This window comes from Tursiops truncatus, chromosome 10, assembly GCF_011762595.2.
Source record: "Tursiops truncatus isolate mTurTru1 chromosome 10, mTurTru1.mat.Y, whole genome shotgun sequence".
Classification (NCBI taxonomy): Eukaryota; Metazoa; Chordata; class Mammalia; order Artiodactyla; family Delphinidae; genus Tursiops; species Tursiops truncatus.
In genome coordinates, this window is record NC_047043.1 from 37,966,733 (window position 1) to 37,976,130 (window position 9,398).

Below are 9,398 nucleotides of genomic sequence, written 5' to 3' on the forward strand. Positions count from 1 at the left end.
CTCAGCACTCCTACTCAACACAGTATTGAAAGTCCCATCCAGAGCAATTAGGCAAGAAAAATAAGTAAAAGGCATCAGAATCAAAAAGGGGGACTTCCCTGGTGGCCCAGTGGCTAAAACTCCACACTCTCAATGCCGAGGGCCTGGGTTCGATCCCTGGTCAGGGAACTAGATTCCCACATGCCGCAACTAAGAGTTTGCATGCCACAACTAAAAGATCCCACATGCCGCAACTAAAAGATCCTGCATGTGCAACTAAAGATCCTGTGTGCGGCAATAAAGATCCCGCATGCTGCAACTAAGGCCCAGCACAGCAGAATGAATGAATAGGAAGGAAGGAAGGAAGGTAGGAAGGAAGGAAGAAAGAAAGAAAGAAAGAAAGAAAGAGGTTGGAAACTATAAAAAAAAAAAAGAGTCTCTGCTCCCGCTCTGCCCAACTGATGGATGATGCGGCCTCTGGGTGCCTGGCGTGGCCTGGAGTGGCTGCTGGGTCTCTAATTCCTCTCCTACATCCCCTTCACCCTGCTCGTGGACCTGCAGGCGCTGCTGCCGCCTGATCTCTGAGATCCCCGTGGAACTGAGAAACCTGCAGCAGTGGTAGACTGAGGAGTTCAAAGACCCCCTGCTACAGAACCCGCCGGTGTGGTTTAAGTCCTTCCTGTTTTGGGAGCTTGTGTTTCAGCTGCTCTTCTTTCCCACTGCAACATATGCCTTCTTCAAAGACGGCTGCAGGTGGATCCACACCCCTGCAATCATCTACTCGGTTCACACCATGACAACTCTGATTCTAATCCTCTCCACATTTCTACTCGAGGATTTCTCCAAAGCCAGTTGTTTCAGAGGACAAGGACCTAAGACTTTCCACGAGCGACTATTCCTTATATCTGTCTACACCCCCTACTTTCTCATCCCTCTCATACTTCTGCTTTTCATGTTGTGGAACCCCTACCACAAGTCTGAGGAGAAAAGAAAGAAAAAATGAGGAAAAATAACCCCGGGTCCAGTGGAGAGGTGACCACAGGGCAGTTTCCTGTTGGACCCATTACCAGGAAAATGCTAAGAACCCATGTTTTCAGTAGTATTTGAAACACACCAGCAGCGACACACACGACCAAGACACTGGCAGGAGGCCCATCAAACCCTCACCTTCCAAGGGTACTGGCACAAACAGACCAATCATCTGAGGATGAGCAGAGGGGTGTGGGCTAGGTTATGGGGAAATGGTGCCAAAGGCCTTATTGTGTGCCCAAGTGCCACTGCAGGATTACTAAAGGCAGGACCAGACCAGAAACTAAATAAACTTCCAAGCAACACGGCCTACTTGGCATGTTCCTGAGTCATGTGACCCACAGTATACATGTGACTAACCCTTTGACTCATGATTCTCTACAGCATATCACTGGGATGTCTCAGGCCATTTTTAAGTTTGAAGTTATGCCTCTGTAATATTCATTAAAAATTGTTTTCTTGTCCCCACCCCTAGGTGGGGGTGAGCTATTCTGTAAGAGGTTTAAACTTAGTTTTCCTTAAGGTTCAACCTTGGCATGACTTTCAGTCAGAAATGGGTCCAATTGGAAGGGGTATTGTTTCTGTCTTAAACAGGTCATCCAGGAGAAGAGATTTTTTAAAGCCTCCTTGTTTATCCTCTTTCCAAGCCTTAGTCTTCTATTACCTTTTACACACCACCTAACGTAAATTCCTTTACTCTGAGATCTGGTGTCTCAAACCTGAGCTGGAGGTGTGCCTCCTACTGGATAACTTCATCCTACCTAATAGTTTAATAATTCCTTCCTGTCTTGTTCAGTCAAAGGTAGCGGGTGAGGGGAGCTGGGCATGACAGGTCCAGTGTGTGCATATAGGGTCTCTTCACGTTAGTATTTGATATTCTGCTAGCTTTCTCTAAATTCATACTCAAGGCCAACTCAAAAACAAAAAAAAAAGACTTGTGAACACATGGAAAATGGTAGACGCTGGTCCTGGTTATTAGTTTCCCATTTTTGCCTGTTTTACTTACAAGCCCTAATGGTCTGATTGTTGGGAGGATCGTCTGACTCCTGTGTCTGTTCAAAATAAAGTAGGTGCTGACCAAAAAAAAAAGGGGGTGGGGGGACTTCCCTGGTTGCACAGTGGTTAAGGAGCTGCCTGCCAATGCAGGGGACATGGGTTCAAGCCCTGCTCCGGGAAGATCCCACATGCCGCAGAGCAACTAAGCCTTTGTGCCACAACTACTGAGCCTGCACTCTAGAGCCCGTGAGCTGCGCAACAACAGAAACCACCGCAATGAGAAGCCTGTGCATCACAATGAAGAGTAGCCCCCGCTCACCACAACTAGAGAAAGCCCATGTACAGCAGCGAAGACCCAACACAGCCAAAAATAAATATAATAAAAAATTTTTAAAAAGCTTTAAAAAATATGCCCAATTTATTTAAAAAAGAAAAGGAAGAAATAAAATTGTCTCTATTTGTAGACGACATGATTTTATATACAGAAAACACTGAAGACTCCACCAGAAAACTGTTAGAACTAAGAAATAATGTCAGTAAAGTTGCACGACACAAGATTAACATTAAGAAATCAGTGGTGGGGACTTCGCTGGTGGTGCAGGGGTTAAGAATCCACCTGCCAGTGCAGGGGACAGGGGTTCGAGCTGGTCCGGGAAGATCCCACATGCCTCAAAGCAGCTAAGCCTATGTGCTACAACTACTGAGACTGTGCTCTAGAGCCTGCGAGCCACAACTACTGAACCCACGTGCCACAACTACTGAAGCCCGCACTCCTAGAGCCCATGTTCCACAATAAGAGAAGCCACCACAGTGCGAAGCCTGCACACCACAGCGAAGAGTAGCCCCTGCTCACTGCAACTAGAGAAAGCCCACTCACAGCAACAAAGACCCAACACAGCCAAAAAGAAATAAATAAAAATCAGTGGTGTTTCAGTACCCTAACAACGAATTATCTGTAAAAGAAATCAAGAAAATAATCCCATTTACAATAGCATCAAAAACAATAAATACTTGGGAATAAATTTAAGCAAGGAAATGAAAAACCTCTATGCTGAAAACTATAAGACGTTGATAAAAGAAACTAAAGAAGACACAAATAAATGGAAAGGCATGCCATGCCTCTGGATTGGAAGAATTAATACTGTTAAAACATCCATACTACCCAAGCCAACTATTCAGTGCAATCTCTATCAATATTCCAATGGCATTTTTTAACAGAAGTAGAAATAATAATTCTAAATTTTATATGGAACCACAAAAGACCCCAAAGAGCCAAAACCATCCTGACCAAGAAAAACAAAGCAGGAGGCATCATTCCTGATTTCAAGCTATATTATAAAGCTATAGTCATCAAAACAGTTTGGTGCTGGCATAAAAACAGCCACATATACCAATGGAATAGAATTGAGAGCCTATTTATTAGAAAATAAACCCATTCATACACAGTCAACTAGTATTTATTAAGGGAGCCAAAAATACTCAGTGGAGAAGACAGTCTCTTCAATACAACGATGGTGGGAAAATTGAACATTCACACGTAAAAGAATAAAAGTAGACCCCTATCTCATACCACTCACAAAAATTAACTCAAAATGGATTAGAGACTTAAAATTTTAAGACCAAATGACAAATGCTGGAAAGGGTGTGGAGAAAAGGGAACCCTCCTGCACTGTTGGTGGGAATGTAAGTTGGTGCAGCCATTATGGAGAACAGGATGGAGGTTCCTCAAAAAAAAAATACAAATAGAGTTGCCATATGATCCAGAAATCCCACTCCTGGGCATATATCTGGACAAAACTCTAATTCAAAAAGATACATACACCCCTATGTTCACAGCAGCACTATTCACGATAGCCAAGACATGGAAATAACCTAAATGTCCATTGACAGAGGAATGGATAAAGAAGATGAGGTACCTATGAACAATGGAATACTACTCAGCCATAAAAGAAGAATGAAATAATGCCATTTGCAGCAACATGAATGTAACTAGAGATTATCATACTAAGTGAAGTAAGTCAGAAAGAGAAAGACAAATACCATATAATATCACTCATATGCGGAATCTAAAATATGACACAAATGAACTTACCTAGGAAACAGAAACAGACTCACAGACATAGAGAACAGACCTGTACTTGCCAAGGGGAAAGGGGGTAAGGGAGGGATGGAGTGGGAGTTTGGGGTTAGCAGATGCAAACTATTATACATAGAATGGATAAACAACAAGGTCCTACTGTATAGCACAGGGGACTATATTTAATATCCTGTGATAAATCATAATGGAAAAGAATATTAAAAAGAATGTAGGGACTTCCCCTGTGGTCCAGTGGTAGAGAATTCACCTTCCAATGCAGGGGACACGGGTTCGATCCCTGGTTGGGGAACTAAGATCCCACATGCTGTGGGGCAACTAAGCCCACACATCACAACTAGAGAGAAAACCCACATGCTAAAACTAGAAAGAAGCCCGAGCAGTGCAATGAAGAGCCCACGCACCACAATGAAAAAGATCTCAAATGTCTCAACAGAGATCCCGCATGCCTCAACTAAGACTTGATACAGCCAAAAAAATTAATTAAATAAATTAAATATTTTTAAAAATCAATTTTAAAAAATAAAAAGAATGTATATATATGTGTAACTGAATCACTTTGCTGTACAGCAGAAATTAACAGGATATTGTAAATCAACTATACTTCAATTAAAAAAAAGAAAAGGAATTTAAAACTTAAAAAAAAAGACTTAAATTGTAAGACTGAAAACCATAAAACTCTTAGAAGAAAATAGGAAAAAAGCTCCTTGACATAGGTCTTGGCAATGATTGTTTGGATGTGACACCTAAAACAAGTGAAATACATCAAAACAAACAAGTGAAACTACAAACTGAAAAGCTTCTGCACAACAAAAGAAATGATCAACAAAATAAAATGACACTACAGAATCGGAAAAAAATATCTGTAATTCATATATCTGATAAGGGACTAAATCTGAAATATACAAATAACTCACACAACTCAATAGCAAAACCAAAATAAAACAAATACAGTTGACCCTTGAGCAACATGGGCATTAGGGGCCTCAACTCTCCGAGCCGTCAAAAACCCGAGTTTAACTTTATAGTTGTCCCTCCTTCTCCTCAGTTCCACATTCAAGTATTCAACCAACCACAGATTATGCAGCACTGTATTTACCATTGACAAAAACCCACGCATAAGTGGACATTTATAGTTCAAACCCGTGTTGTTCAAGGGTCATTACAATCCAATTAAAAAATGGACAAAGGACATGAATTAACATTTTTCCAAAGAAGATATAAAAATTGCCAACAGGTATAGGAAAAGGTACTCAACATCACTAACCATCAGGGAAATGCAAATCAAAACAACAAGATATCACTTTATACCTGGTAGAATGGCTATCATCAAAAAGACAAAGACAACAAATGCTGGCAAGGATGTGGAGAAAAGGGAATCCTTGTGCACTGCCGGTGGCATGGTAAATTGGTACAGCTATTATGGAAAAAAATATGGAGGTTGCCCAAAAAATTAAAAATAGAAATACTATATGATTCAGCTATACTATTTCTGGGAATATATCCAAAGGAAATGAAATACTATGTCCCAGAGATATCTGCACCCCCATGTTCACTGCAGCATTATTTACAATAGCCAAGACATGTATACAACCTAAGTGTCCATCAACAGATGAATGGATAAAGAAGTAGTGGTATATACACAGTGGAATATTTTTCAGCCATAAAAAGGAAGGAAATCTTGGGCTTCCCTGGTGGCGCAGTGGTTGGGAGTCCGCCTGCCGATGCAGGGGATACAGGTTCGTGCCCCGGTCCGGGAAGATCCCACATGCCGCGGAGTGGCTGGGCCCGTGAGCCACGGCCGCTGAGCCTGCGCGTCCGGAGCCTGTGCTCCGCAACGGGAGAGGCCGCAACAGTGAGAGGCCCGCGTACTGCAAAAAAAAAAAAGGAAGCAAATCTTGAGATCTGCAACAACATGGATGGACCTTGAGGGCATTATGCTAAGTGAAATAAGTCAGTCAGAGAAAGACAAATACTGTATAATCTCACTTATATGTGGAATCTTTAAAAAAAAAAAAAAAAAAACCCATAGAGAAAAGATCAGATTTGTGGTTACCAGAGGTTGGGTGTGGGGGAATTGGATGAAAGTGGTCAAAAGGTACAAACTCCCAGTTATAAGATAAATCAGTACTGGGGATGTAATGTACAACTTGATGACTACAGTTAACACTGCTTTATAGTATGTGTGGAAATTTTTAAAAGAGTAGATCATCACAAGGAAAAACCACTTTTTCCTTTTCTTTAAATCTGTATGGATGATAGACATTAACCTTATTATGGTAATCATTTCACAAGATGTGACAGTCAGTGCTGTACACTTTAAACTTACATAGTGCTGTATGTCGATTATATTTCAATAAAACTGTATGTCGATTACATTTCAATAAAACTGTCAATTATATTTTCAATAAAAAGTATTTATTTCAATAAAAGAAATAAATAATTTTATTTATTTCTTGAAATAAAATTTCAAGAAAAATTGAGAAAAAGACACTATCCACAGAGTAAAAAGGCAACCCACAGAATGGGAGAATGTATTTGTAAATCATGTATCTGATAAGGAATTAATATCCAGAATATATGGAGAACTCCTAAACTCAACAAGAAAATAACTGATTCAAAAATGGGCAAAGGGGGCTTCCCTGGTGGCACAGTGGTTGAGAGTCCACCTGCCGATGCAAGAGACACGGGTTCGTGCCCTGGTCCGGGAAGATCCCACATGCCGCGGAGCGGCTGGGCCCGTGAGCCATGGCCGCTGGGCCTGTGTGTCTGGAGCCTGTGCTCTGCAATGAGAGAGCCCACAACAATGAGAGGCCCGAGTACCGAAAAAAAAAAAAAAAAAAAGGACAAAGGACTTGAATAAACATTTCTACATAGATGATACACAAATGGCCAAGAAACACATGAAAATGTGCTCAACATCGCTAATCAGAATTAAATGTAAATCAAAACTACAATGAGATGTCACCTTACATCCACTGTGATGGCTACTATCAAATAAACAGAAAACAAGTGCCGGAAAGGACATGGAGAAATTGGAAACCTTGTGCACTACTGGTGGGAATGTAAAAGCTACAGCCACTGTGGAAAACCGTGTGGCAGTTCCTCAAAAAATTAAAGGTAGGATTACCATATGATCTAGCAATCCCACTATTGCGTATATACCCAAAAGAACTGAAAGCAGGTTTTTAAGAGATATTTTTACACCCATGTTCACAGCAGCATTACTCACAATAGCTAAAACATGGAAGTAACCCAAGTGTTCATCACTAAATGAATGGATAGGCAAAATGCAGTATATGCATATAAAGGAATTTTTTTTTTTGACTGTGCTTCGCAGCTGGCGGGATCTTAGTTCCCCAACCAGGGATTGAACCCGGGCCCCCAGCAGTGCAAGTGCAGAGTCCTAACCACTGGACCACCAGAGAATTCCCCATATAATAGAATATTATTCAGCCTTAAAAAGGAAAGAAATTCTGACACATTCGACTATGTGGTTGAACCTTGAGGACATTATGCTAAATGAACTAAGCCAGTCACAAAAAGACAAATACTGTTTGATTCCACTTATGTGACATATCTAGAGTAGTCAAAATCATAAGGATACAAATTGTATGGTGGTTACCAGGGGTTGGGACGAGCAGAGAATGGGCAGATGTTGGTTAATGGGCATAAAGTTTCAGATTTGCAAGATGAAAAGATTTATGGGGATGGATGGTAGTGATGGCTGCACAACAATGTGAATGTATTTAAGACCATTAAACTTTACATGTTAAAATGGGTAAGATGGCAAATTTTACGAGTATTCTAACACAATAAAAGAAATGTGGGACTTCCCTGGTGGCACAGTGGTTAAGAATCCTCCTGCCAATGCAGGAGACACGGGTTTGATTCCTGGTCCGGGAAGATCCCATGTGCCGTGAAGCAACTAAGCCCATGCGCCATAACTACTGAGCCTGTGCACCACAACTACTGAAGCCCGCATACCCTAGAGCCCGCATGCCGCAACTACTGAACCCACATGCCACAACTACTGAAGCCCGTGCACTCTAGGGCCTGCATGCCGCAGCTACTGAGCCCATGTGCTGCTACTATTGAAGCCCGCATGCCTAGAGACTGTGCTCCTAAACAAGAGAAGCCACTATAATGAGAAGCCCATGCACCACAACGAAGAGTAGCCCCTGCTCGCCGCAACTAGAGAAAGTCCGCACACAGCAACGACGACCCAACACAGCCAAAAAAAAAAAAAAAATCTGAAGTGGAATGTTTTCCTTAGAAGTACTTCTAGGACCACCCTTGTAGTCAGCAACCAGCAAGCCCCCAAATGTTTATGGCCCATCTGGGTACCACTGTTCTATATGCAGGGGATCCTGAGAGAAGGACAGGGCCCTTGTGCTCAAGCAGCTCACAGACAAGTAGGAAAGGAAGCAAGGAGATGGTTGGACCACTGCAGAGCATCTGTCGCCTGCTATTCAGACCTACAAAACCTGGAGAACAGAGCAGGAAACCTAATTCTGCCTCCTCAGTGTCCTGCTCGTACAGTGTCCCAGACAGGGCCCACCCCACAGCCAACGTCCAGACCCACTACATGCACATGGCCCTTCTGCAACAGCATCTGATGTAGGTTCCTGCCCTGATGCAGACCCTGCCCTGGGCCCAGTCTGGGTAAGTTTCTCCTGGTGGCAGAATCTTAACTTCCTCCTTGGAGCAGTACCTCCCTCTTTAAAGGAGCTCCAGGCAGAAGTCTGGGGAGTCGGGGGGGGCTGTTTTTCAGTGATTCACCCACTAGACTGCAGCTACAAAATCCCCGGAAGTTCCCTTTAGTTAACAAAGCAACTGGACGGATACACCATGCCTAACCTCGTTTACTGCATAGCTACTAGAAAGTATTGAGTTTCAAAGAAACAAGTTTGATGCTTAATTAGAACTACCCCCTGCCCTTATGAATGTAAATTGGTACAGCCACTATGGAGAACAGTATGGAGGTTCCTTAAGAAACTAAAAATAGAGCTACCATATGATCCAGCAATCCCACTCCTGAGCATATATCCAGAGAAAAACATGGTTCAAAAGGATACATGCACTCCAATGTTCATTGCAACGCTGTGTACAATAGTCAAGACATAGAAGCAACCTATATGTCCATTGACAGAGGAATGGATAAAGAAGATGTGGTACACATATACAATGGAATACTACTCAGCCATTAAAAAGAATGAAATAATGCCATTTGCAGCAACATGGGTGGACCTGGAGATTATCATACTAAGTGAAGTAAGTCAGACAGAAAAAGACAAAT

At 42.1% G+C, this 9,398-nt stretch overlaps 1 non-coding gene and 1 pseudogene across 1 annotated transcript; one reads left to right on the forward strand and one right to left on the reverse strand.

Annotated features, from left to right (window-relative positions):
• Positions 1-444: 444 nt before the first annotated feature.
• LOC117313863 (sigma intracellular receptor 2 pseudogene) lies at positions 445-2,097 on the forward strand (annotated as a pseudogene).
• Positions 2,098-7,454: 5,357 nt separating this feature from the next.
• Positions 7,455-7,527, reverse strand: TRNAA-UGC (transfer RNA alanine (anticodon UGC)). The gene has a single exon. It is a non-coding gene; the product is annotated as a tRNA-Ala (tRNA).
• Between the last annotated feature and the right edge of the window lie 1,871 nt (positions 7,528-9,398).